At 37.2% G+C, this 26,382-nt stretch overlaps 1 protein-coding gene and 1 long non-coding RNA gene across 3 annotated transcripts in view; one reads left to right on the forward strand and one right to left on the reverse strand.

The window, feature by feature from the left end:
* Positions 1-26,382, forward strand: part of PRDM6 (PR/SET domain 6) — a 73,644-nt gene that overhangs the window by 18,539 nt on the left and 28,723 nt on the right. The gene's annotated exons all lie outside the window — the stretch shown is intronic.
* LOC135407305 (uncharacterized) lies at positions 17,734-24,945 on the reverse strand. Of its 2 annotated transcripts, XR_010426803.1 has the most exons (5): positions 24,651-24,945; positions 23,115-23,175; positions 22,454-22,568; positions 20,644-20,817; positions 17,734-18,561 (listed from the first exon to the last, which is right to left on the reverse strand). It is a non-coding gene; the product is annotated as an uncharacterized LOC135407305 (long non-coding RNA). The 2 variants fall into 2 exon arrangements; XR_010426802.1 differs by having other exon boundaries at positions 23,115-24,945.

Below are 26,382 nucleotides of genomic sequence, written 5' to 3' on the forward strand. Positions count from 1 at the left end.
GCATGGTAAACCCCTATAAATTCTAAAGCTTAAAATGCAAGTGATTTCAGGAGATTCTTTTGCAAACTGTACATGACATCCAGTCATAGCTGACAAAAAGCTAATTTGTATTGGGCTTCATGCATATTACGAAATTCCGGGACTAATATCCTGCAGTTGTTAATCAGTCCTTGCTCAGACAAGATAGCCATTGATGTCACTAGGAACTTTGGTTTAATGAGGTCTTCAGGTATGACCAAATAACACAGTATCACTGTAATCACAGTTCTTAAATTATTTTTTCCAAAGATAGGCCAACCATTCTTTCAGATCTGCAGAACCACTTGCATATTGTCTGCCACTGTCCATACAACAACAGTAGAATGCAGTTAACGTAAAGGTAACCTTGTATAAATGCATTCACTTGACCTAAAGATATTATTTTACCCTGAAGAAAGGGTTGTGTTGCCAGTGACTATGTGGTAGTGCATTGTGTTTAGTTAGATTAGTATCAAAGAAAAAATGTGAGTTTTTTGGTACAATGGAAAAAAGTTTGCAACTCATAAATTTATTGTTTGTACTACATTGCATATTTGTTGCCTGGATTTAGCAAGATGTACATTAAAAATTCTGTATTTTATCAGTAATTCAACCCCATACTTTCTGTGCAGAGACCTACTGGTGTATAAGAAGGGAAATTTAGTGACCTGAGGGCATTTGTAAAGATATTTCATATGTGGAACCAAAAAGTAGGAAAAAGTGGTTTTATCATGACTACAAGTTTCTAATGAAATAGAGGCCATGAAGGCTCTGTTATTCGTGTTGTTCACTTGTAATGGAGATCTGAATTTGGAAATAGAGTAATGGTCAGTATTTATCACAATCCTAAACTAGAAATCTGATATTAAGTGAAGTGTCATCTGTTAAGCATAGGAAGCAAGCAAATCTAGGGTTCACTATTTTTACCTAGGCTAATCTTTCAGTTGTATAAAAGTCAGTGTTTTGATATTTTTAAATATTTTATGTGTTTTTGCCTGATGCCATGTCAGCATTCACTGCGGAAAGCAGTCTTTCAAAAGAACTTTTACAGCAGTACGGATTAGTGACTGATACTATTTTTAGATGATAATTTTACGAAACGGGCTCACCATTGAAGCAAAAAATAATTTTGGAAAAAAAAGTGTTTTATTTTCTATATTGTATTTCTATTATTTCTTTTTCTGTTTCTGTTTCTATTTCCTTTTTAAGTTGTCTTGAATGCTGTCTCCATTTCCATTGCTCCAGTAAAAGAAGATGAATAAAATGGACAATTACTTAGACAAAAATGAGAAGTACTTTTGTACTAGGTTTGTGTTAATTAATTTTATTGTGACCATCAAGGTTTCAGTGACAGCAAAGTAACATTTGTCCACGACTAAAAAATTATTTGTCTTTCAGAATAAACATTCTGAGAATATTTGACTTTTGATGGTAAAAAACCAAAAACTATTTTAAAAAATTTGATTCTCACCCACAACAAAGGGCCATTCACCATTTTAGAGCAGAAAGACTGGTGTACTGGTTGGTTAGGTGTTCTAGATGCCATGTGTTTGGAAAATTCAGTATGAAACACTAACATCTAGTGAATATAAATATGTTTCTTTTTAACTAATGCAAAAATAACATCACAATACTTAAACAAAACTAATAAATTCCTGGGAAAAAAAAGTTTGATATTTAAAAATATTTGCTTTTCATCCAAAGGTGTAAGTTAGAGATTAGTTTGTGACCAGTTCTAACAGAAATGCACAAATAGTGACAGAGACCTGGAAATTTCACTGAAGGCTGCTGTAACCCTTTGGGGCAGTTATCAAAGTGTATGCTAAGACCTTAGCTGTGTTTTCAGCAGTGTCCTCTTTTCCATGAACCCAAACCTGTGTATTGTTAAGTACCATGTCCTGGCTCTGGCATTTTGGTTCCTTGATAAATTTGAGGTCTTGTTTCTGTGTAGGGACCAAAACTTTTCACCCCACTGGACCTCTTTTTTTTTCATGGACAAACTCTGTAGAGTTTAATTTGCTGTGTGTCTTTCAACATGTTTAAAAGTCAGGTGAGGAGTTTAGAAAGATTGATTTCTAATGAAATTTTTTCACAAAGATAAGCAAAATTAAGATGAACATTAGTATTTTCTCAGACCACACACTAAGCATGAAGATGTTTAGGAAAAAAATGGGTACCATATTGATGATCAAATCTTTGCATCAGTGTTGTCTCATCTGAATTTCATTCTCTTTTCTGATCAAACCAAGATCACATTCAAGTTACTTGGAATAACACGTAGTATTTTAAGAATATTAACCTGTTAGCTGGTTTCTCCAGAATGGTACTGACATTTCCCCAGTCTAGGGATTTGGTGAATTTCCAACAGCGAGGACTCTTCAGAAGAAAACTTGTGGCCTGAGCTCAGGGGTGTCTGTAGCCCACCCTATGGCAGAGGCACATGTTAGAGTAGTCTATGTATCTGAGCCTGGGTGGGCTCAGAGTGTAACTCCAGCTGAGTAGCTATTTGACCTTGGGGTCTGCCATTCCCAACAAAAGATGGCTGAAGGTCAGGTTGAGGTCTGTAGGCTCCCTATCCTCCAAACACTACATTTGTCTGTCTCTTTTCTTAACCTTTGTAAGTTTTTGTTTACTTAATAAGATGCTAATTTTCATGCCCTAATTACCCAAAAGTGACATGACCCAGAGGCAATAGTGTGGCAGAAGTTTTACCTCATTGTCTGAAATCAATTTTTCTTTTACATTTGAAAGGCTAATTTATGTACAATTTTATAGTTTGCTGCCAAGCCAAATCAGATGATTTCTCATTCAAAGATATAGTAACTGTCATTTTGGATCACTTTAAAGGCCTTGGTAGAGTCTTAATCTGCTTAATCCTTCATTCTTAGTTTATATTTCTTCCACATTATTACTTATCTCTTCTGAAATCTCACAGGTCTTCATATTATACTTTACACTAATCTTTCACACTCTATGGCCTGCATGTCATGGTGGCTGTATTTATGATCAGAAATAGCTAGCAGTGCCTCTCAGGATGCTATCAATCACAATTTGGAATAACAATGATAGCCACTGAAGAAGTTTGTGCAGTGCATTCTGCCCTCTCTGAAGCTGAGCAGCACATGGCTCCTGTACTGCACCCAGACACTGGCTGGTGGGCAGGTTAGGAAAAACGCCCCTTTCTCTGTCCCATTTGACTTTCAATCATCTGTTTTAAGGGATGAAATGCATCAAGAATTTAAACTTTCTTTTGCATCCACAGAGAAAGCAGCTGGATACAGTGATAGATAAGTTAAAGCGATTCCATTTCTTGGCAATAATTTATTATTAGAGTCAACTTGGTGAAGGTATGGACCACCATACCTGCCATTGTGTCTGTTTCACTATTTTTAAACTTTTCTTACTTTTGTTTTATTAATGTCTACTTTTTAATATTTTTATTTTTATTAATTTCTTATTAATTTCTTATTAATTTTATTATTTATTACTGTAAAAATCTGAAATTAAAAATGCTTTTTGTGTTTTTTTCTCAAAAATATGTACATTTTTCTCAGTGCTTCCTGCAAAGGGGAAAATATTCTGGCATTTTCATTCTGTGGGGAAGGTGATTTTATTTATTTGGAGAATTAACAGTAAGCTTGCTGTAGAGAGCATCCATTCTAACTGTCATCAGACATTAACTGTGGAAAAAAGTTTTCTCTTTGAAAGGCAAAGCTGGACTGGATGTACATTAAGATTTTGACGTTTAATTCCACTGCTTTATTAAAATAATGCTGCAGCCATTCCTTTCAACTTGGTATTGACTTATCTGGTAAATCTCTAACAGAACTAATGTTGAGAAATTTCTATATAAGAAAGACTTTGTAGTTCAGCATCCAAGGATCAGATTGCCACAGACTAAAAGTCTGACTGAATTTCTCCCTCCTTCATGCTCTTTGGAAGTATCAACACGAAAATCATAAAGCTGGATATGTTTTTCTCAGCAAATTCATCTATATAGGCTGAAAAAATGGACCTTTAGATTATAGGGAAAATTGGGGCAACAAACAGATGCAGGCTGCTAAAACGGTGTGTTTGAAGAAGATGGAGGGCAGGACAGCAAGGCAATGTAATGCCAGTGAGTTCGGAGAAAGAGCTAGGGCTTTCTCAGACTATGACTCTTGGAGAAGATTACTGCCATTCTTTCTCTTTGTTCCCAAAGATTACAGGTAATTTTACCACTCTCTCAAAAACCAGGCTAGACTCATCTCATGAACATTACAGTGCTATCTATTAGCACTGTATTAGCTATCTATCTATTACTCTATCTATTACTCTATCTATCAGGTTTTTTTGCTGATGCTGTCTAATGATGAGCTGTGGACGTCCCACAGAAAGTCATAGGCAAAATATTAAAAAATGGTAGCATCCAGAATTAATAATTTTCACCTGCATGTTCTCATGATTTTCTGCTCTGGATTTTCCCCACTCTCTTGTGGATAAAGTTAAATATTTTATCTGCTTCAAGATTTCAAAACCTGCAAGTACTACAGAAGATAGCCTTGTGAATATTCTTGAGCATGCAAAGCTTTTCTCAGGCAGCATTTAGTGTCCTTAGCATTGCACTGGGAAATATGGTATCACACCAAGGGTGGACTATGGGCAGGCACATCTGGGCACAAGCTTGGTGTGTCTGTGGTCTAAGCTGACCAGACAGAAGCTTGCTGTGCTCTGTAAGCCATGTGGGAGTGTGTCTGCTGGCACAGTGCAACGTCCAAGGGAACAAGTCCTAGCACGGTTAATTGTCTTATGGGCTGAAACCGGATTGTGCCCAGGCAGTGTTTATCATAATTAGAGTGAGCTGTCTCTCTGTGCCTTCTGACATGACTCTGTTCTGTGCCTTCTGAGAAAACTTTTTGTGATTATTTGACCAACATCTAACTAGATTTTCTGAAAACTGAAAGATAAGTTAGTCTTCCACTTTAGCTGCAGGTGATTTTTCCTAGCAATAATGCTGACTGTACTACTTAGTGGGGTGAAGTCAATCAGGAGCAAATGATGGAGTTGCAAATGCTAGAGGAGGTCTTATATTGTGCGCTTTATAACAGGGCAGTTTTGCATATATACCCAGGCCAAGTCAGTTCTAACATTTGCTAAAACTACTTCCAAATCTTATGCTTGAATGGTTTCATATTAATGACTTGAAAACTCCTAGTAGACTTCATTACTTAAGCAAAGCAAAATGAAACAAAACAAAACAATCAATTGCTATGCCTAATTACAATCAACTTCATTAGAAGATTCTTCTCTTGAGTGCATGACAGCTATAAATAGTACAAATGGACGCCTGGGTGCTTAAGCTCATACTACAATGTCACTGCAAAATTCTGAGCTTTCATTTTCTCCTTTCAACTTTGTTGGGAGCTAGTGATGTTGAGGAACTTACAGAAAACATGGAGTGACTTCCAAGATCAGGACTCTCAAGCTTTGTCCTCATATCAGATTGCAGGATTTTTTTAGGTATTTTCATTCTATATTTCATGGTACTCTGTACTTGCTAGTGAATAAAAAGACTCAAGTGTTACTTCCCATCCAAGCAAAACCAAAAACGGTAGGAGTTCTAAAGAGGGGCAAATATTTTAAATTCATACATCAGTCTTTTAAACTTTTTATCCTGGAGGAGTCTGTTGGAAAGGCACCAGAGGACAAGAAGAGAGAACTTGGCTTTTTGTATGAGCATAGGAATTTATGTTTGAGTTGCCCATGAGCATTATGACATTTAACTCTGCAGCAGAAGGGTCAGGGTAGCTATAAATTGTATAACATCACTAGTATCATGTGACTGAAATATCTTTGAAAAGTTACCTTGTGTCTAAAAACCACAACTAGAGTACTGTGATAAAAGAGTATAAGGTAGCTGTGGTGGGGATCAGGCTTTCTGGAAAAAAGCCTTTGAATACAGTTCTTCATGGAGCTTGGTGTATTGTCTTCATTACTGAAGATGTTAAACTTGATTTGACTTCTTGGTGTGGATACTTACATATGTAAAAGAAAATCCAACATGGCAAATGGGATTTTCTGTTCGTGGGATAAAAAAAATACCACGACTAGAAGCTGAAGTTAGACATAATGCCTTTCAAAAGAGGAAAGTAAATATGTTTTGCAGTAGATAAACATATGAATATTTAACCAAAAGAGACTGCTACCTTTGACTTTTAAAAGGCCCTTAGATGTGCCAAGTTTCACATCTTTAGGTTTGATGATCTCAACCTTTCCCTTCACAGCCTAGGAAACTCCAAAACCTTTGCTTTACCTCCTAGGCCATGCATGAAGAGACCAAGACTGTCTACATCTTCCTTGTAGCACTTTGCACAAGGATTTCATCTTCAGTGGGGTGCTTTCTGGGAATTTCTTCCCTCAGCTGCCCAGGTAGATTATGTTTTCTCTTTGCTTTTTTGGGTGCCAGACAATTACCGCAGGGACTTGGGTCAGGGACAGTGGTATGAGGTGTTAATCTTTCATTTCACAGCTAGCACTTAGTGCCCTAAGCTAAATGCCACTGTCCTTGCAGACTTGTCACAGTCTCTGCAGCTTCAGGTATGGTTGTCCTGGTTTTCTCTGGGTCTCTGGGCATTTCTTACCTTAGCAATTCTCTGCCATTATGGGGGTATCAGGCACTCATATCACTCAGTCCTTATGCACGTACTGATGATTGATCAGTCCCTTCTAGCTTTGAAATCCATAAAGCTATGAAGCCAACCAAGAAAAGTCACTGTGTCTGTGTAAACCTTATCAAAACTGAGCTCTGCTCATTCTCCCAAGTAAGAGTTTCTGTACTTATAAATTCCTCTCAGCCTCCTTCTATGACAGAGTGCAGTGCATCAGAGGAGTTGTCTGATAAAGATGGGGAGAGAGGAGAGGGATTATTATAAAAGCTGGCCATGTGGCTCTGCCCGGAAGTCTGCATATTTCTCTTATACATGAAGTGGCATATACAGACTGCAGCTTAACCCAGAGCTCCAGAGAAATAATAATGTGGAAGAAATAGCAACAGTAGCTCTGAGTTTTCTTGCAATGATCCTGTAGAAAGAACACTGAATGGATGTGCAACCATATACTGCAACCCCCACAGCTGTCACTTTGGCAAACCTTTTGATGAATTGGATCTTGATATTTACAGAATCTATTAAAATACAGCCCATCATGTGTTTGTTTATATGTTGACAAGATGATGTACACCCTGCAGGTCAAGGGTGATGTGAACTGTTTTGGTGTTCCTGTCAAAGCAGCTAAAAAAAGAGTATTTATATAATTTTTGTAGAATAATTGTCTAAGAATGTAAGAGCAACATACAAAATTCTTACTTTGAAAAAAAACCTCTACTGATCTGACACAAAAATCTGAACTTGTTATCAATCAAAAAGACTTTCTTAATTCTTCCCTAATATGTTAGAAAATTGGCAGCTCAGATAGAAAAAAAATAGCAAAATTAAACAGAAAGGAATTGATTTAACTGCTTGGGTGGATATCCAGTACCATATAAAATTTTCATTTGGGCTTGTCACTCATTAAATACTTTTTTTAACTAATGAGGCTATAGAACACATACAAATCTTTGCATTATTTTGCTATAAATATTGTGAGTCAGAATTAGCTTTATGAGGGTATCAGATGTATTTCTTTGAAAATAATTCATATATGTTTGATTTTTCTCTTGCAGTTATGAAGCAAAAATACTTTCTGAAATTAAATCATGTCAATCTAGTTGTCCTCACAGATATACCTTGCAATTCCAGATGCATCTGTACTGAGGGTGTTACCTGTGTAAAATTAGACCCCAACTCATAGGCTGAAGGATTCCAGAGCGTTCTTCCAGCTTCATTGCATTGTTATTAGATTATATTCTCATGAAGTAGGCTAGGAGGTAAGGCAACTTACTATGGAAGAATCTCTTTTAACTACACATTTTTATTGCTTACTTTTTTTAGCGCCTCGGAGTCATGTGCCTCATAAATAAATAAATAGGGCATGTCCCAACATAAAGTTAGCTCCGGATCAGTTTGGTGCCATAAAATAAATCACGGAAGAGGGTAGGTAAAGATGAGTTCCAAGGCAAGAAAAATGTTTTCTTGTGTTTGTTGTGTGCATGTTGTCAAATTTTTGAATATCCAAATGCTTCACTCTTTTAGAATGGAATAGGTGTGTTTGGATGCAGAGTGGAGTTGGGATGAAAAGCCTGAGAAAGAAGAAGGCTGTGTGATGGTGAAAAAGCAAGAATGGGTGGATAAAGGGAATGGATGGGGCAAATAAAGAAATGGATCTAGGTAGTGTGAGAAAGAGGGGGTTAGCACTGTTATGGATGAGAAACACAAGGTGACAGCAGGACATGAGCTGTCCTGAGATGTTGTGCTGAAAAAGTGGTTGTGTTGCCTCTCATGCTCCCCCTGAGGAGAGGGACATGAGAACAACTTGTAATATCTTCAGATTTCCTCTTCCTAAAGGCAACAGGCTGTGCTGGTTCAGCTCTGGTGGAAGCTTGTTCCTGGACCCTGGGGTCACTCAGAAAGCTGCCTCTTAGACCAGGTCTAGAAAGGAAGCAGAGCAACCTGTTCTTTTATTCATAGTACAGAAAGGATGTTCAGAACTTTTCTGAGCTGAAATGCTGCTAGCTTTTTTTCCTTTCCTTCTTCTTCTCTTATTAGATTTCTAAGGCTGTTCTGACAAAGAAAAGTGCTTATAACTTTGTTTCAAAAGGAAATCCAAGAAACTCCTTCATGTATCTGGAAACTTCTCTCTTCCTCTTTATTCCTTCAACTTGCCTTAAAATTGCTTCTAAACCCATTGCTTTAAACATTTTACTTTCCCCCAACACCAACCTTTTTTTTTTTTTTTTTTTTTGTATTTTCTGTTGGGACTGCCAAAAATGAACCAGTTAGAACTAGTTATGAGATTGCCGTCTACAGGCATTTGCCCAGAGACAGCTGAACTGATACCACCGAAACCAGAGGCATGGTCATCAGATACTAGTGCCCTTTGGTCACTAAGGGCATATCTACCTTCTACAGTGAGGTTATTTCTGAATGAGCTATTGCACCTGCACGACACAATATAGCTGAGTTTTCAATACTGTTAACATGGATGCATCATTTCGGTGTGCCTCTGTGATATGCAGTAGGCTTCCTTAACAAGGTTTGAGATTCCAGTTCTGAAGGCACCCAACTCAGTGATCAGGGCTCTGAGCAGAGCTCAGTGAATAAACTAAATACAAGATGTTAGTGGCCTACAAAGAAAAAAAATAAAAAAGGTGTCCCAATTTTTCTGTTGTTCTGAGCTATTATTATAATGGTCCCTAATGAGATGTTAAAGATCTTTCAGATGCATATCTCAAATGAGTTTTTTTTTTGTTAAACTGAATTTCAGATATTAAGCTCACAGCAGAATCATATAAATTAGTTATTAAACCGATGACAAAACTTGTGCTTAATTTTCTGGAATCTTATATTAAGTTTTGTTGTATATAATTTAAAGCACTTAAACAGTACACTGTAAAGCAAAGGAAGGAGGTTAATGTGATCAGGAAATTAAGGTCTCTGCAAAAAAATCCAATTCTCTTTAACCTTATTTTATTCTATTTTATTTTTATTTATATACAGGTCATAAAGGTTGCACTGTTGTTTACAACCCTGTAAACTGGAGCATGAATTATAGACAAGTGCCACACTTGCATTACATTTTCCAGATTTTCCAAGTTTGTCAGACTGAATGCTTTTTGGACAGTGTTTCAGACAGTTTAATTAATTACAATGGAAATATAACAAAATGCTCATTCCTTTAACTGTATTCTTTGGCAAGTATTACACTTTACAAAGAACTTTATAACTCTAAAAAGGAAAGAATCCAATATATTAGTTAAGCTTTTTCATTTTTATTAATGGTCTTTGTTATGTTCTTGCTTGGGAGGGAAGCAGACTTTCAAGCAAGAAAAAAAAAAAAAGAAAGAACCAAAGAAACATCTCTTTCAGTGTCATAGAATCACAGAATCATAGAATCATCGAGGTTGGAAGGGACCTCTGAGATCATCAAGTCCAACCCTTGGTCCACTACCACCACAGTTACTAGACCATGGCACTAAGTGCCACAACTTTTCTCATCTTAAAAACCTCCAGGGACAGTGAATCCACCACTTCCCTGGGTAGCCCATTCCAATACCTAATTACCCTCTCTGTAAAGAATTTTTTCCTAATATCCAACCTAAACCTCCCCTGGCACAGTTTAAGATCGTACCCTCTTGTCTTACTGATAGCTGCCTGGGAGAAGAGACCAACCCCCACCTGGCTACAACCTCCTGTCAGGGAGTTGTAGAGAGTGATGAGGTCTCCCCTGAGCCTCCTCTTCTCCAGGCTGAACAACCCCAGCTCCCTCAGCCTCTCCTCATAGGACTTGTGCTTGAGTCCCTTCACCAGCCTTGTTGCTCTTCTCTGGACCTTCTCCAGCACCTCAATATCCTTCCTGAACTGAGGGGCCCAGAACTGGACACAGCACTCCAGGGGTGGCCTCACCAGCCCTGAGTACAGGGGAATAATCACTTCCTTGGACCTGCTGGCCACACTGTTCCTGATGCAGGCCAGGATGCCATTGGCCTTCTTGGCCACCTGGGCACACTGCTGGCTCATGTTCAGCTTCCTGTCAATCCAAACTCCCAGATCCCTTTCTGCCTGGCTGCTCTCCAGCCACTCTGTGCCCAGCCTGTAGTGCTGCAGGGGGTCGTTGTGGCCAAAGTGGAGGACCCGGCACTTGGCCTTGTTGAACCTCATTCCGTGGGAATCAGCCCAACTCTGCAGCTTGTCCAGGTCCCTCTGCAGAGCCCTCCTGTGTTTCAGCTGATCCCCCCCAACTTAGTGTCATCTGCACATTTGCTGATGATGGACTCAATCCCCTCATCTAAATCATCAATAAAGATATTAAATAGAACTGGGCCCAACACTGAGCCTTGGGGGACACCATAAGTGACTGGCATGTTAACAGGCTTCCATGAACCTTATGGACAGATTAGTTCACATTCGATGAATGTGCTTAGAAATAAGGGGTGTGGGATTTAGTCACTGGTTATTGATACAGAATTGGAGAATCATAGAATGGTTTGGGTTGGCAGGGACCTTAAAGATTATCCAGTTCCAACACACCTGATGTGGACAGGGCCACCTTCGACTAGACAAGGTTTCTCAAAGCCCCATCCAGCCTGGCTTTGAACACTCCCATGGCAATCCTTGGTGTTAAGGTCAGATATTAAAAAGGAACAAGAAAACAGCCAAATTGCTTACTTGTAACTGTGGCTGCTTTCAGCAGAGGCTACTAAGCTGCTGCCCATGGCTTACTGGTGATCTGCAGGACCTTGCAAAACATGCTGCAGATTACACCAAGGAATGAGTTCAAAGGAGTCTCACTAGGTGGTATATTCCCTAGCTGTATTTCAGCACCATCATGACAGATGCTTTCCCTGACGCAAGACAGGACCTGTACTATGCCTAGCATTGTCATTCCACTAGGATTTCCATACACGCAGTTAAGACATCTGTGCGTTCATCAGACAATTGTTTGAAATGTCATATTTTTGTATGCATGCACTCAGTTTGCCTGTCAAATCTTGCCCCAGCTGAACCCCAAGTGTCAAAGTAGAGTATGGGCACAGCTCACTTAACAGGGTAAAAACTGGCCTTCTGTGTAGCTGGTTGCAGTATCTGGATAATAAGATTATGGCAAGAGTCACTAGATGACACTGTTACATAGATTCACAGTGATTTTTCTTAGCGCCTGTGTTTAGACTTTGTAGATGTGCTGTACTGCCTCCTGTGTCTCAGTTCCTGTTAGTTTATATGAATGCGAGCACAAGGATGATTTTCTACCCAAGAAAGTCTTTGTAATTAGATTTTGCTGGAAGGCAGAGTTGGTACTTTATTTTGGACTCAATAAGTACCAGACAAAGCTGGTACTTTATTGAGGATGATTTGTGTCCTGAAGACCCAATTTTGTCAGCAATGATTTCTGCCCTGTTAACAAAAAGATCTGTAAAGACCTGTACCTTTGTAGAACTCAGAAGATAGTCATGTCCACCATGGGACAAGGCTGTGTTTACACAGGGACTGCTGGGTGATCTGGGATGGTGCCAATGGAGAGGAAAGGTTGGCAAGGGGAACCTCAGCTCCTTTGCTGGAATCCCATTTGCCCTCCAACTTCAACCTGGTTTTAACATAAAGTGATGGACTGTTTGGAACCACTGCATTTTACGCGCAGAAACTATGCCTTCCCTTGGCCCTTCTCTCAGTGAAGAGATAAGAGATTCTGTTCTTAAGCAAAGACTTTTTTCTCCTCCATCTGATAAGGTTGAAGTGGGCTCACCAGGCCCATTCTACTATTTTATGCTGTTTGCCACATCAAGATTTTGCTGCAATGCAAGTAGTAGTATGCCATTATAGTCAGAATACAGACATGCTGACATTCTTGCCACTCACATATTATCTCAAGGCTTCCAGAAAATGATTTGAGGCATCCCAGTCAGTCAAGTCTTGAAATTAACATTGAGTAGAAATGGCACACTATTTATTTATTTGTTTGTTTATTTATTTATATATTTATTTGTTTGTTTGTTTGTTGGCTTTTAAGCATGTGTCTGAAAAACTTCCCCAACACAGTAGTTTTGTGAGCAATATGAAAAGAATTTTTTTTGCCTTTCGTTTTTGAGGTACCCTGCTGTAATCATTTACTTGGTAGTAAAGGTCATTTTGGGGAAGCAGCTTTCAGCAGCATTACAAAGCACAGCTCTCCTGAAAACTGTTGTTGCTGCTCTGTGCTCTATCAAAAAAAAAAAAAAAAAGAGGGAGAGAATTATACATTGGAAAGAAAGCTGGAAGAAAAAATCCTGATTGATTAACTGTGTGCTTGCATCATCATAAGAGAGGCAAAGTATTTTAAGACTGATATGATTCTATAGATTTAATTTTAAATGTATTTATATAAAGATGGTATTCTTGTTTTTGTATTAAGAAATGTACCACAACAGTCACCCTTGAATGTTAAGATTCTTAATACCATTTTCCTCAAGAGCATGAGAAAGCAACAAGTATGAATGCAATACAAAAATGGCTGAATTTTTTGAGTAAACACCATTTAGGTTGTGGCAATTTATAGCAGGTCATGCTTGCAGTGTCAGTCACTAACATTTGATATCAGTCAGTTAAGTATCTGATCTAAGTGAGTTAACCTTGCTTATGATGTGTTGCCCCCTGATGGTGCCTGTTTCTCCCCACTGTCTCTACAAGGACATTCCATAATAGGGTTAGGTTATATACTTAACCTTGATTGGTTATTGTTATGTGAAACAAATGCTATCTTCAAGTGACTAACAAGCTTCATTTTACACTGCTTGTGAGCAAAGGAAATAACCAATAGTGCCCCAGTATTTATTATCAGATTTCTCTTTTGTGCCTGCAACCAAAGATGTTTCCGCACCTCTGGGCAGATACAAGACAACCAGTTTTAATCAAGGTAATTATTTCAGTCTTATAAATAATGTAACTCCAGTAAAACTGAGTTTACCACGGGATACAAAACTTGCAGTAAAGCATGGTAAATAGCTATAAGTACATCCCATGCTGCTCTGATTGCTCTGCTGTCATGACCTAGGTGGCTAATTTACACCCAGAGAACAGATTTATCTGCATCAGTCTCAGTTACTTGGATTGTAGTGTAGACATGTTCTAAACCAGTAGTATTTTTTAATCTGTGATTATAATTAATATATATGAAAGACTGGTATCTTTTCCTATGCAATGCATCTGATATGTCTACTAAAACAAAGGCTGCTTAAATTAAGTGTACTCTGTTTTGCAAATAAAAAGCAGCCAATGTCTTTATTGCATAACATTTGTTCCCAATCGTGGCCATCAGAAGGTCAGAAGAAGTTCAAAATTACATGATGGAATGTATCTATTTTTTTTTGAAAAATGACCTGGTTATTGCCATAGCAAGTTATATTAAATTGTTTTGGTTGTATGATATAGGAATTTTATATTAATGACATATTTAAAATGTATTTATAAAACAGTTGATCTTTGACTATTATAGTTCAGATCTCTGCAGTTTTTTAATTGAAACATTTGCAAATTTACAGTTAAAATTATTTTGTCAGGACCAAGCACAGATGCATTTTAGAAGCAAAACTTTGGATAATTGCATCATGATGGATCTTTTGAGTCTTGTTCATTTTTGCTCTCAAAGATATTAAATCAATACAAATCTCAGAACTCACTATATACGATATGTGAATGACGTATGTGATGAGGTTTGGATTTTTTTCTCATTTATGTGCACAGTGTATGTAGATGTAACTTTAAAGTTGACAGACCATTTAAATAGAGTTGCAAAGCTAATGGTATGGTTTACCCTAGCTCTAAATTGGGAATTGCAATACATATCTTTTGTAATATTGCAGGTAAAAATTAATGCAATCATTTGTTATAAGTAAGATCTTACTGCTCTTTCTCTCCCATCACCACAATAGTTTAAAAATCTGCCAGCTTTCTACTTCTGCAGGTTATTATTGTACTGACTTCTAGAGGACTTATACTGTAATTAAGAGACTGAAACATAGATGCTCTGCATTGTGGAGCATGATGATTTTGGCACTGTTTGTAGTTCTGCATGCAATTTTGTGTTAAGAGTTGCTCATAATAGTGTCTGATTCACATCCTATTTACACTGTTAAAAACTGTATTAGAATCTGAGGGTTTGTTTTAGGCCCTGATGATTTTGAACATTTTTAGTTAAAACACATTTAGATTGAGAAAATATCAGAAAAAATGACATTTAAATTGGGTGACTATGAAACGTATCTACAATGAACTGCATTATTGTTAACGGTTTACCTGTAGTGATTATAACACATTTAATTAATAGTCAGAACTATAGTGGTAGGAATACAGTAATCCCTCCTGCATTTTCTCTAAATTTGATGTAAGAGGTATAGAAGCTAAATCTTTTGAAACGTGGAAAAAGTAGACCAAAAAAAAAAAGAAAACAGGAAATGTCATTTTCTTCTTTCAGGACTGCTAGACATTCTATGTAATACAGGATATCCTGTATATATAATAAAGTCAAATCTGAAAAACATACAGGGCACACTCCTTTTGGTATTGTCATGGCAACTGTGCTTTTCCAAACATGCAGCAGCTAAAATTTCCAAAGATTCAGGAAAACAAGAGCTGCATCTGGATCTATTGCCTATGTAATCAGTCTGACACAGGAGGTTTGTTTAGCATATGCAAACTGTGCATTTCTGTCCTGCATGGTTCCAGATTTCACGTTCCTGCTACTTCACATTTCACAAAGTGACTTCTAGAAGTAGTTACTCTCCTATGATGCTTTCAAGAAGATTATTGAAGATGCAGATGGGTATTATTGGGGGTCAGGAAAGCTTATTGACCCAATCTATATCACACTTTCGAGAAAAGGTCACCAGGATTTTTTGTGAGCATTTTTTGTCACTGCTATACCTCTTCTCTACTTACACTTTGCAAGGCGAGGTATCCCAGGACATCATTCCTCCTGCATCTGCAGTTACAGACTGCACTGTACATTTCTATCTTCTGTGTGCTGAACTTTCAGTGATATTAGCAGCAGTGCTAAGTACATAATAACTGGAAAGTGCTTAGATATCAGTATTATACACTGGAATGAGCGTAGAAGTGGAGATCATTGTAGTAGTGAAGGTTTGGGGGACAAAGGACACACAACCATACTAAAACCAGGCTTCATTAGTCCTGCTCACTGCTCAACTCTTTAAAGTATGGAATGCTCCTGAAGGTACCTCATTATTAAGCCTCTGGTAAGTGTCTTTTCCTCTCAGTCAGTTTGTTTATTCATCCTTGATTCCAAGGATTTGCTCAATTTTCTAGTAAGTATAATATATTTCCTATCCAGATGCCACATGGGATTACTAGACAATTTACTTATCTGGACAAAATAAATGTCTTTCCTTTGAAGCCTGGAGTAACTCAGATCCTTCTCTGCTTTCTATTGGAGAATGAAATGTCTTTGAGAAAAAGAAGCAAAATCTACCACTATCATATTCTGTTGGATGAATCTCGGTATTTTTTGACAGAAGAGTCAGCAGAGGCTGGAATCACAGTGCATTAACCTCTCCTGTCTCGCTCATCTCATACTCCCAGTTTCTTGGAGAGTTTTTAGACAAATTTGAACAGGCTAAGATGACAGTTCCGGGATTGCAGCAGCTGTTTGGGTTGTCTCAGTACAGTGTCTTATCTAAATTTGGCTGTGACTCTAATAGCAGTGACTCCCTAATGTTAAAGTACTTTTTGTCTTCTCCTCTCACCTTTTACTTTGATTTTTTTCAGAAAATATTAGTCTCTAGTTTAATGTTGTTAGGTGGAATGAGTTAAAGGTACTAAGCAATGAAGGATTTTGAGTTTAGGAATGTTTTCAAAATTACTATAAAATATTAAATTTACATTATCCACAATATGTTGAAGGTCAGTATGCCCTCAAAACATAATGTCTGACAATTGTGCTTTCTTAGTGTGGGTTAGAAAAAGAATATAGTAGACTTAGGAAAACATCATAATTTAAGAAGTGACACATTTCAACAAAGACATAAAACCGTAGGCAGCACAGAAAAGAAGCAAAACCTTAGGAAACCATTACTTCATTAGGACAAATATTTTATGTCTTTTAAAAGACTCCTTATTAAAAAGGGTGAGCTCTAGGATATTCATGCTTACATGAAATCATAAATCTGCCATTCGAGAACAAGAAGTGCTTCTTTCTGTAGATAAATTGATTTTTATTACAGCTTCATCAAATTCTTTGTAAACAGTTAATCTGAATGTATGGCTAAGAGTAGGCACACATAGTTATTTTTAATATTCTCTCTTCTTACAAGTAGATACAAGTAGAGTGGTCAAACCAGATAGGAAAGGCAACCACATACAGTAGGTATGCAGTCTGTGAGGCATGAAAAAGATGCGGAACAAGGACTCGCTTGCTATTAACAATTCCTCTTGAGGAATTTTTTACATAAAATATATAAATACACTCATTTATTTTCCACATTGTTTAGTTTCTCCTTTAGCCCTTTCTTTAGTGTGTCTTCCCTCTTCCTTTGCCCTCAAATGTATGGGCTAACATATGTGTGACTTACCACTGCCTGCCTTCCCAATGTATTGTCAGTCAAGTCAAGAAAGGGCTTAGGTTTTAATTTGCCTGCACATACATTCAGGGTTTATTTTCTTCATGCATGGCAGGGAGCTGGTAGAGATCTGTAACCCATGGGAAAACCAAAGATTTTCTTTCTGGAGAGGGAAAGCATGGCAATTCCTGCCATGTAACTCGGTAAAACTGTGAAGTCACACTCCTTATTAATCTTCTTGTATTTAAGCGGAGAACTTTTGTGATTATGCTTGAGGGAGAAGGAGACAGAAAAGGCGTGGGGAAAGGTTACACTTTCATCACATTTTCTGGGTCTCTCAGTTCATTTAGCTTTATCTGTGTCTTTTAGATTGCAAGCTCTTAGGTGCCATAACTGTTTCTATGTATGCCTTTGATAGCCTGTCACTGAGGTACAACAGATAACTACTTACAAATTTTTGGGGTTTTCCAAGGAAACAACTATTTTTTTCCCAGAGAATGCTGAGAAACTAAAACTGTTTGCATAAAAATGTCAGTTTCGTTTGAAGGTCCCATGGACAAAACAGGGGAAAAGGTTTCTAAATTATCTGAACATGAAGTTCTTGTATTTTCTAAACAGAAAGATTATTTCTCAGCTCAGAACTCCTTTGAATTTTAAAGTTCAGTAAGCTTATAAGGAAACATTGTATTATGGTTTATAAAATGTTGAAACAATTAAATTAAAAAAAAAAAAACTTGCTCCAAACCATTTTGGTATTGTTATTGCTTTACAACCATTGTGAGGTTCTGGTTATATCCAGCAAAATAATTTTGCATACAGGGCTACTAAACAGTGATTAATTTGTCCTTTGTGTAATTTTTGAGGATGGTGGGAAAATCATCAAAATAATTGGTTTATTTTAATTTTATTTTTTTTTAGAATTTAGACTTTGGGAAAAATAAAAATTTCTTTTCATGAATTGTTTTACTGCTAAAGTTTTTAACATGGATTATAATCACTCCAATTATTTCATTTGCCTTGATTTCCATAGTAAAAAAGTGATCATTTGAGGTCAGTACAGTTGCTGCTCAAACTACTCTACTATTTCTGAAATGTACATGCCTCGTCTGTGCTGGCCTACGTAAGCCATCTATACATTTTCACTTACAGCTGTTTTGGACAAAAAAAAATTGCCTTTTTATTGCAAATTATTTTGACACAGAGAGGAGAGTTGAGAAATGCTGGAAGGATAAAGGTGAGGTGTGTACTGTTAAATGTGAAAGAGAAAAATGCAGAATGTAACAGAGAAAAAGACCAACACAAACCTTTGCAACCAGTTCTTGGCTTTCACTCTAGTGAGCTATTCCTGGGTGTTTTTCTCTTGCCTTGAAAAACTGAGGGACAGAAAAAAGGAACATAATGAGGCAATGGCTGATTGGAGATTAGAAGCAAGTAAAGAGAATTTTGAGTAACACTGGGTAGCTAAATTAGAGAAAGCTGGAATTAACAGTAAGAAAAATATTTCTTCATATATTTAGAAATGAGGACAGACAAGGACCATAACAGCATCAATTATATTCTTGTAACAAGGTTACCACCCTGGAACAAGAATCATGGAACCACATTCATGGAATGGAATAAAACGGAGATCCAAATTTATAGAGCATATATATGTGCTGCTTTTAATTTTAGGAGTGGCAGCATTTGATTCAGGAACAAGGAAACATGCTTGTGGTTGAATTTTTAACACCATGAACAGCCAGTGTCTCTGCATTGCTTGGACATCTCCTGTCCCAGCACTGGCTTTGTTAGATACCAGATAGCTTTTGAGAACTGCCTGAAGCCCTGCAGAATGTAGATTAGCTCCATGCTAGCCTTTTGGAGAGAGGCTAATTTATATTTATTTGTAAACCTGAATCATTCCACAATTTTTAAAACTGTATTCATGAACTGTGTAGTCCAAATGAAGAGTAGGCTTTACTGCTTATTTCTAGATCAGATCTTTCTGAACTATGCTCTTTCTTGGTGTGAATCTAGAATGTGGATACCTAAAGGGGAAGTGCTTAATTTTTTTTATTTTTCATAATTTTCGTAATTTTCCGAACTAAGTGCTTCCATTCTCATCCATTGAGGCTCTCAGTCAAGTTTTCATTTTCACAGCATGAAGATGTGGTGAATACATGAGCAGTTATTCAGATTTGCTGGTTATAGTTTGAGATTAATTACAAAACACAGGTTTGTAATAATGACCTTGCCAAAATCTATCAACCATTGATCCTTTTCTGTGTCAGCAAATATGGAAATGAAAAGGATAATGGAAAGCTTGAGCTGAAGAGTAATTGGAACCTGTTGCATTTCATCCACCTCAAAAGATATGCAAAATGTTGTAATGATGAGTCTTCCCTTTATTTACAGTATACACAACTCGTGACAGTGGTTTTTATAACTCTAAAAATTACACTTAATAAATATGAGAAGATACAGGTTTTCTTGATTACATAAACGTAAATGTTTATTCAAGCTTTCATGAGAAGTTTGTCTTAATTTAAACAGAGCTAGGGCTGCTGAATGGATGCCATTTTTTTTTTGATGTGGACAAGAAACAAGTTTAAATAACATCCACACTCATTTAACCAGTAAATGTATTCTACAGAGGCTTTGCTTCAGCATGATTTGCCTACTGCAATCAGAATGACTTTTCATAGATAGATGGTATTTAAGGGTTTTATCCTTCACTGATGAAGGATTGCTGGCTTTAATTAAAAAATCAGAAGAAATATGTAAATATTGCTGCTGTAGTTCAGAGCTATGCAGTATTACTTGTATTTTCCCTATTGGTCTTGATATATGTAGAAGTTGGAGACACTAGCACATTGTGGATATTGCTGCTGAGAAGGGGAAGAGAAAAAGATAGGCTTGAAACACAGCCTGCGAGATGGCACAAAGCCAATGCACTGAAAAATGGCAAATGTCACATTTAACAGCTGGACATAGAAATATTTCTCTTTAATTTGGAAGGAGAAAATTTTTTTCACAGCAGGGCACTCTCAAAAGACCACAACATCAAAGAGGGTGGGTCTCCCCAGTCAAATATCATCTGGCTCCAGTGATGGAGCAAAATGAATGAACTGTCAGGACTTTTTTCCAGTGTGTATGTTTTTGCCAAGTGAAAAGTAAAAGGTTTAGTGGCTTGTTCTGATCACAGACCAAATCCTGATAATGAAAAGCTGATTCCGTAAAGTCTTCCTCTGATCAGCTGACAGGCAATGTCTGAAGAAGACTCCATATTGATTGATGGTCCACTTTGTATTGATGGCCCCTGCCACCCTTAGAGATAAGTGAGATATGCCAAATGCTTAACAGCTCTGGAGGGCTCCTGTGATTGTGTCTTAAGCAATGTTCTAATCTAATGTTATAATCCTCACAGAAACAAACTCACTTCCAAAGAAACTTAACATGATACTTACCAATACCAGACCTGCACTCCAGCAAGAAAAAAAACCTGTTTCACATTCTCTACTAGGCAATCACTGGCAATGCTAGCACTACTCCTTAAGGCACTCTTTCCTTTGCTTCTTGACTCTGACTTCAGCCCTGAAGAAGTTACAAACTAGCCATCTGTGCCTGTTTTCCTGACAATCCTATAATTGAACAAATTTGAATAAATAATACAGTGCAGGAATTTTTTTGATATAAAAACATGGTGATACAGTTTGTACAGCCATTACTCATTTGTTCTATGAGGAATCTCAGGCATAGTTTATCATATACTTTATTACTTGACCTTTTAATCATCATCTTGGGAACTTGACATTCCAGACATTCCAAAATATTCCAAACTAAAAATATCAATGTGCCTTATTATTTAAAACTCACAAAGGAATTAAGTACACTTTCTAAAGTATGTAATTTTTACTGAAATTCCTCATTTATGGTGAGCCTTAATGAGATGTTTAAAAAAGGATTGAAAGAATTATCTGTGGAGTCTGTATTGAAGTAGTAAATGGGTGCTCCGCTGAGATAGATGTTCTACACATACACTGTAAAAACAGTCCCTGCCCATATTTACTTACAAACTCAGAGTGAAGATAAAGAAATGGTGCACAAAAAAATTTTATCAAAATCCCTGTTTTCTACAGCCACAGTATCAAGACACAGAGTTTAAGTACCTGCTGTAAATCATGCGACAAATCTTTTTCAGAGCAGGCACTAAACCTAAGCATCTGCAGAACAATTCAGAAGTCAGAATGGAGATGCTTAGTGGGATCTTAAAGCATCTAAGACATACAGACAGGGCTGACAAGCAATGCTCAGAACTAAAGAATAACTGCATGTCTTATGGGGCAGCCACTGGAGACTCAGTGGGATACTCGAACCCATCAGAAACACTAATGGAAATTACAGTTTGCACACTTGAATAAAACTATTTGTGCCTTAGTTCAGCAATAAAACTTTATCAGTGGGTCACAACCATTACATTGTGCAGCAATGCTTTTATCAGAACAAAGCAATGTTCTGACATTGCTTGAAGGTGAAGTCACTTGTGGACAGACTTTCTTTTCTAAGAGTTTTTTCACATGTAACATATTTTTGAATTTGGGTTTTGGTTTTTTCCCAGTTCCATTTTTTTTTCTTTTTTTTTTTCCACTAAATACCCATAAACAGTGAGTCAAGAATTTCAAAGTGAAGATGTAGAAGTCATCGATATCTTGTGAGCCGATGAGTTGGCCTCCAGAGACTCCTTCCAACTTCAGTGGTTCCACAGTTCTCTGAAGTGCCCTACTTCAAATCAGACCACAGCCATTCATGGTACATTCAAAGCAAATAAAAGAATTCCTTGTTTCAAGGCAAGAAGTCTTGCTTAGAAAGTTAGAGCAAATTCTATGATCCTTTACCTGCCTAAAAGGCAGACAGGCATGTACGGTTCCAAAGTGTCCAAATAAGTTAAAACTTGAGTCCCATTGTTTTCAATGGAGTTTTAAGTCTAACTTACTAAAGGATTTTTTGCTATTTCTTCTACAGGATTGAGACTCTCTCTACAGAATCAGAGAATGTTTAATGTTGGAAGGGACCAAGGTTGGAATGTTTAGGGTTGGAGGTCACTTAGTCCAAACTCCTTGCTCAAGGAGGGTCCCTAGAGCATGTTACTCAGAATTGTGTCCAGACAGCTTTTGAATGTCTCCAGGGAAGGACACTCTACAACCTCTCTGTGCAGCCTGTTCCAGTGCTCAGTTACCCTCACAGTAAAGTTCTTCCTCACACTTATGTGGAACATACTGTGTTCCAGTTTCTGCCTCTTGCCTCTTCTCCTATTCCTTGGCACCACTGAGAAGAGTCTGACTCCATCCTCTTCAGAGCCTCCCTTCTATTCTCTTCAGAGTCTCTAGGAACTCTGTGTATGAGAAATCTAATCTGATTCTTAAGGAAACATGGTATTGGAGCTTTTAAAAATCCTGAAGTTAACGGAAAGAATGAGAAGCCCCAAGTGCTGCAAAGTGAAAACAAACAAAAACTGTAATCTAAGAAGTTTCATTTACAGAATAACTGTGCCATATATTCTATGCACCATACTTCTGAAAGTATCCTAAGCACTGAGCCTAGGATTTGTAAGTCTAAGGTCTGTTACCTCTCTGGAAATGTTGATTCATGCACAAAATTATGAAAATGGAGTTTGGAACAGTATTTTGAACTTTTACTCAACAGAAATTACAGGAGTGAGGGATCAAAAGCTGTGCTCTTCTTGTGCCATCAGCTTTCTCTTACCAGCAAGGTAAGCCCTGAATTATATTTGAAGATCAGACCTTCCTTGCTCTTATTCCTTCTCACATATTAGAACCAGGGAAATTTAGAATTATTTCTATTTATGAGTGTCTTTTGGTCCTGAGTAGTTTGTCTAAGATCATTGCATTACCAGTAAGTCACCTTAGGAGCTATGTACCTGCTCACTTTTTTCAGCTGTCCAAGCTTGATGCTGAGTGATGAAATCTGTCAAAATCCTACTGGGATACTTGGTTGCATAAAGGAATGAAAAGACATGAAAAAAACGTTTTTTAACTTCACTTTGCAATGTCTAAAAATTTTTAAAAGCTGCAAGAAAATGGTCAAAGCTATGTCCTTACCTGCGAAGGAAACAGTGTTCTTTTTTCAGAGGTACCAAGAGCAACAAGGAATCATCATAACTGCCTTAATTTCCTCTCTCAGAATACTGCCTTAGGAGCTTTGTTACTGAGTTCATAAAGACTTTCCAGTTGAATTAGGGTTTTCAGCATTGGGCCCTTACAGCCTTCTTGTAGCTCCTTTCCTGATATACTTAGTGAGATATGCATCTACCAGTCAATTGGTGTGAGAGTCTTCTGCTTGAATTACTTCAGTTTTATAATTTGCCTCTCTGTTTTTAAACCACCTTTTCCTTTTTAGTCTGTTTTTTTTTTCCTGGTCTCTCTGTACATTTAGTGTAGATTGGCAACACTTTTTCTCTTAATGCTCCATGTCCCACATAGAAAAGACTGCAGAGAACAACTTCAATCTGCTGCCTCCTCGTGGTCTTCTGTTACCAGGGCTGCATGGGAACACAGTGCAGTGAGCAGGGTGGAAATACCAATGTTGAGCAAAAATATCTCCATTGCAGCATGACTCATGGCTAGAGCACCATTGCTTTTTCTATCCTATCACAGAACATGTCAGGAGAGTGCCAAAGTGCACACTGTTGAGGTCCTGTGGTGTCAGTGGATACTGCAAGAGCATTGGTTCTTTACAGACCAGTCTGCATGTGTGCAGGTTTTCAGCTTCATGTGTGATTTTTTTTCTGCTCTGTGTCTTCCCTTCATTGCCCTGGTGTTGAGTAATACTGGTTTGTGTTACGTGAAATTCTTTCCTATTCCATGACTTCCACAGGCTAGTGTCGAAACAAACCACTGAGACTTGACTTAAAATAAAACTGAAAAAAATTTTTATGAAGTCCACATAATCAGCAGGGCATTGCTGTCATGACACTTCCTGGAATAAGGCCCCAGTCCTCAAACCGCTTACACAGATGCTTGATTTCACACACGAGTAGTCCCATTGAGATCAATGGGACTACAATATGTGCATAAGTGTTTGCTGGACTGGAGTCTAAGTGAGAGATGAAGCCTTTCACCTAGCACAGACAGTTCAAACCAATGTTTATAGTTTCATATGCTATAATCCTTTGAGAAACATTAAAACTAAATAGCTTTTAATATTATTTGGCAAGTATTTTCTTTTATAAAATTTGCTAGATGATGCCTGCTAGATTAAAGAGAAGAAATATTACACAGATATTACAAGATGTATGCTTCAAATCAGATATGGCTAATTGTAGAAAATTGCATTGAACAGAGTGAGCAGTTAAATACCATTGGCTGTCAGGACATATTTCTGTGCATTTTCTCAGAGTGGTTGCATCCCAGGGAGTTTATTGCCAACAAGTGTTGGAGAACATTTTGATACTAACCAGTGAGGTCTCCTGATGTTGCCTCCTTGCTCATTTATTTCAGATTTTATTCTGTTAATTTTTTATAGCAGTTCAGAATGCTTTGGAAAACTTGATGGTAATTTGAAGTATAAACAAATTGACACTGCTTTGCCTGTAATATGAATGTTGCAAAACAGAAAAATCATTCTTTGAATGAACTGCTGCATTTTCTACATGGCAAGGAGATATCATCCAGTTAGTTACAAAATAGAAGCACTTCAAAATAAGTAACTGGTTGTTGACATAGATTATTTCAAATACATGTAAAGACTAAAGTAACAAATACACTAAAGTAACCAGATTTATTTTCTACATAACAGTAGACCAAAGCATACTTATTCATCCTAAGCCAACAAGCTTGAATATTATCTGTAGGATATTTATATTGTTAATTTTGCTATCAGTCCATAAAAAGTCTGAAGACATATTTTATGTGGAAAAACAAATCTGTTAGTCTTATCAAGCAAGATGAGAAGTATTTATAACTAATGTCTTTCTGAAGAAATGTCCATGTAGTTGAATAGGAAACCTGTCCAAACATTTCTGCTTATAGTAGAATGAGGTTGATGACATGTATACTACTATTGTTACATACCAGTTTTATGTGCGTAAGTTGATTATTACAGATTCAATAATATTTATTAGGAGTCAGAGTTGGAGTTATCGCAATGTGATGAACAGTCATTTCTTTATACTGGCTGAGAATAATTTGCCTATTTACTCTATAGGTAATCTAAAAGATAGAATGTCATTTACAAAAAAAAAAGTATTTCAATGTTTGAGATGTGGTCTTTGTAAAGGATGTGATTATGTAATGCCATTATTATCTATCTACATCAGTGTTTCTTTTTAGTTAAGCTGCATTTGGAGACTTTTCTATGTGTTTTAGCTTGCTTCTGACTTCTATTATATTTCATTTTTCTTTTATATAGAAAGACTAAGAGTTGTTCTTAGAACATTTGCTCAATATCCTTACTTGGTCATCAAGACAGTGAAAGAAAAGAGAAAGAAGTGATAGTTAAATGCATGATTGTTTCTATAGAGCTTTCTCATTCAGTGTGTAACAAGGAGGAGATGCATATTTAAAGGGCCTTCCTGCCCTAAATCAGATGCCCAGCTCTTAATATTAACATATTAAAAGTCTAAAAGCATTAATTCTTTGAACATTTTTTTATCAATATGAACCCAGCTGTAGTTTGATTGTCAGCCTAAACTATTCTCCTTAAAAGCAATCTTTTCAGGGAATTCTGTACTTGTGTTCGTTCAGTTCATGCAGCTTTTTCTGACATTTCAGACTTTCTAGATAATGAGGTCCTTCAGCAGTGTGTTGATTTCAGAGAGAGCTAGGCACCAATATACTACACAGAATCCAGTCTAAATGACTAAGTTATCAAGTCACGCATACAATCCAGTTTGCTTTCAGTTTGACATGATTAAAAGTGCTAACAAATAAATAATGTATACTTACCATAGCAAACACTAGAGCTCATTGGCATTTTGCTTAACAAACACTGCCTTAGGCAAGTCAAGTCACTGAATTTTACTGTGCAATTAGCTGTGTGAGTCTCAGAGCTTTTCAGGAAAGAGACTGCTATTTCTTCTTCTTTGGGAGAACTACCTTTCCTTGTAATTGGTCATAGAGCTCTCTCCTACCAGTAATGCCACTGAATACTCTTTCCCCATCTCTCAGAGCATATATGTATTCAACTTT

Source organism: Pseudopipra pipra, chromosome Z (assembly GCF_036250125.1).
Source record: "Pseudopipra pipra isolate bDixPip1 chromosome Z, bDixPip1.hap1, whole genome shotgun sequence".
Classification (NCBI taxonomy): Eukaryota; Metazoa; Chordata; class Aves; order Passeriformes; family Pipridae; genus Pseudopipra; species Pseudopipra pipra.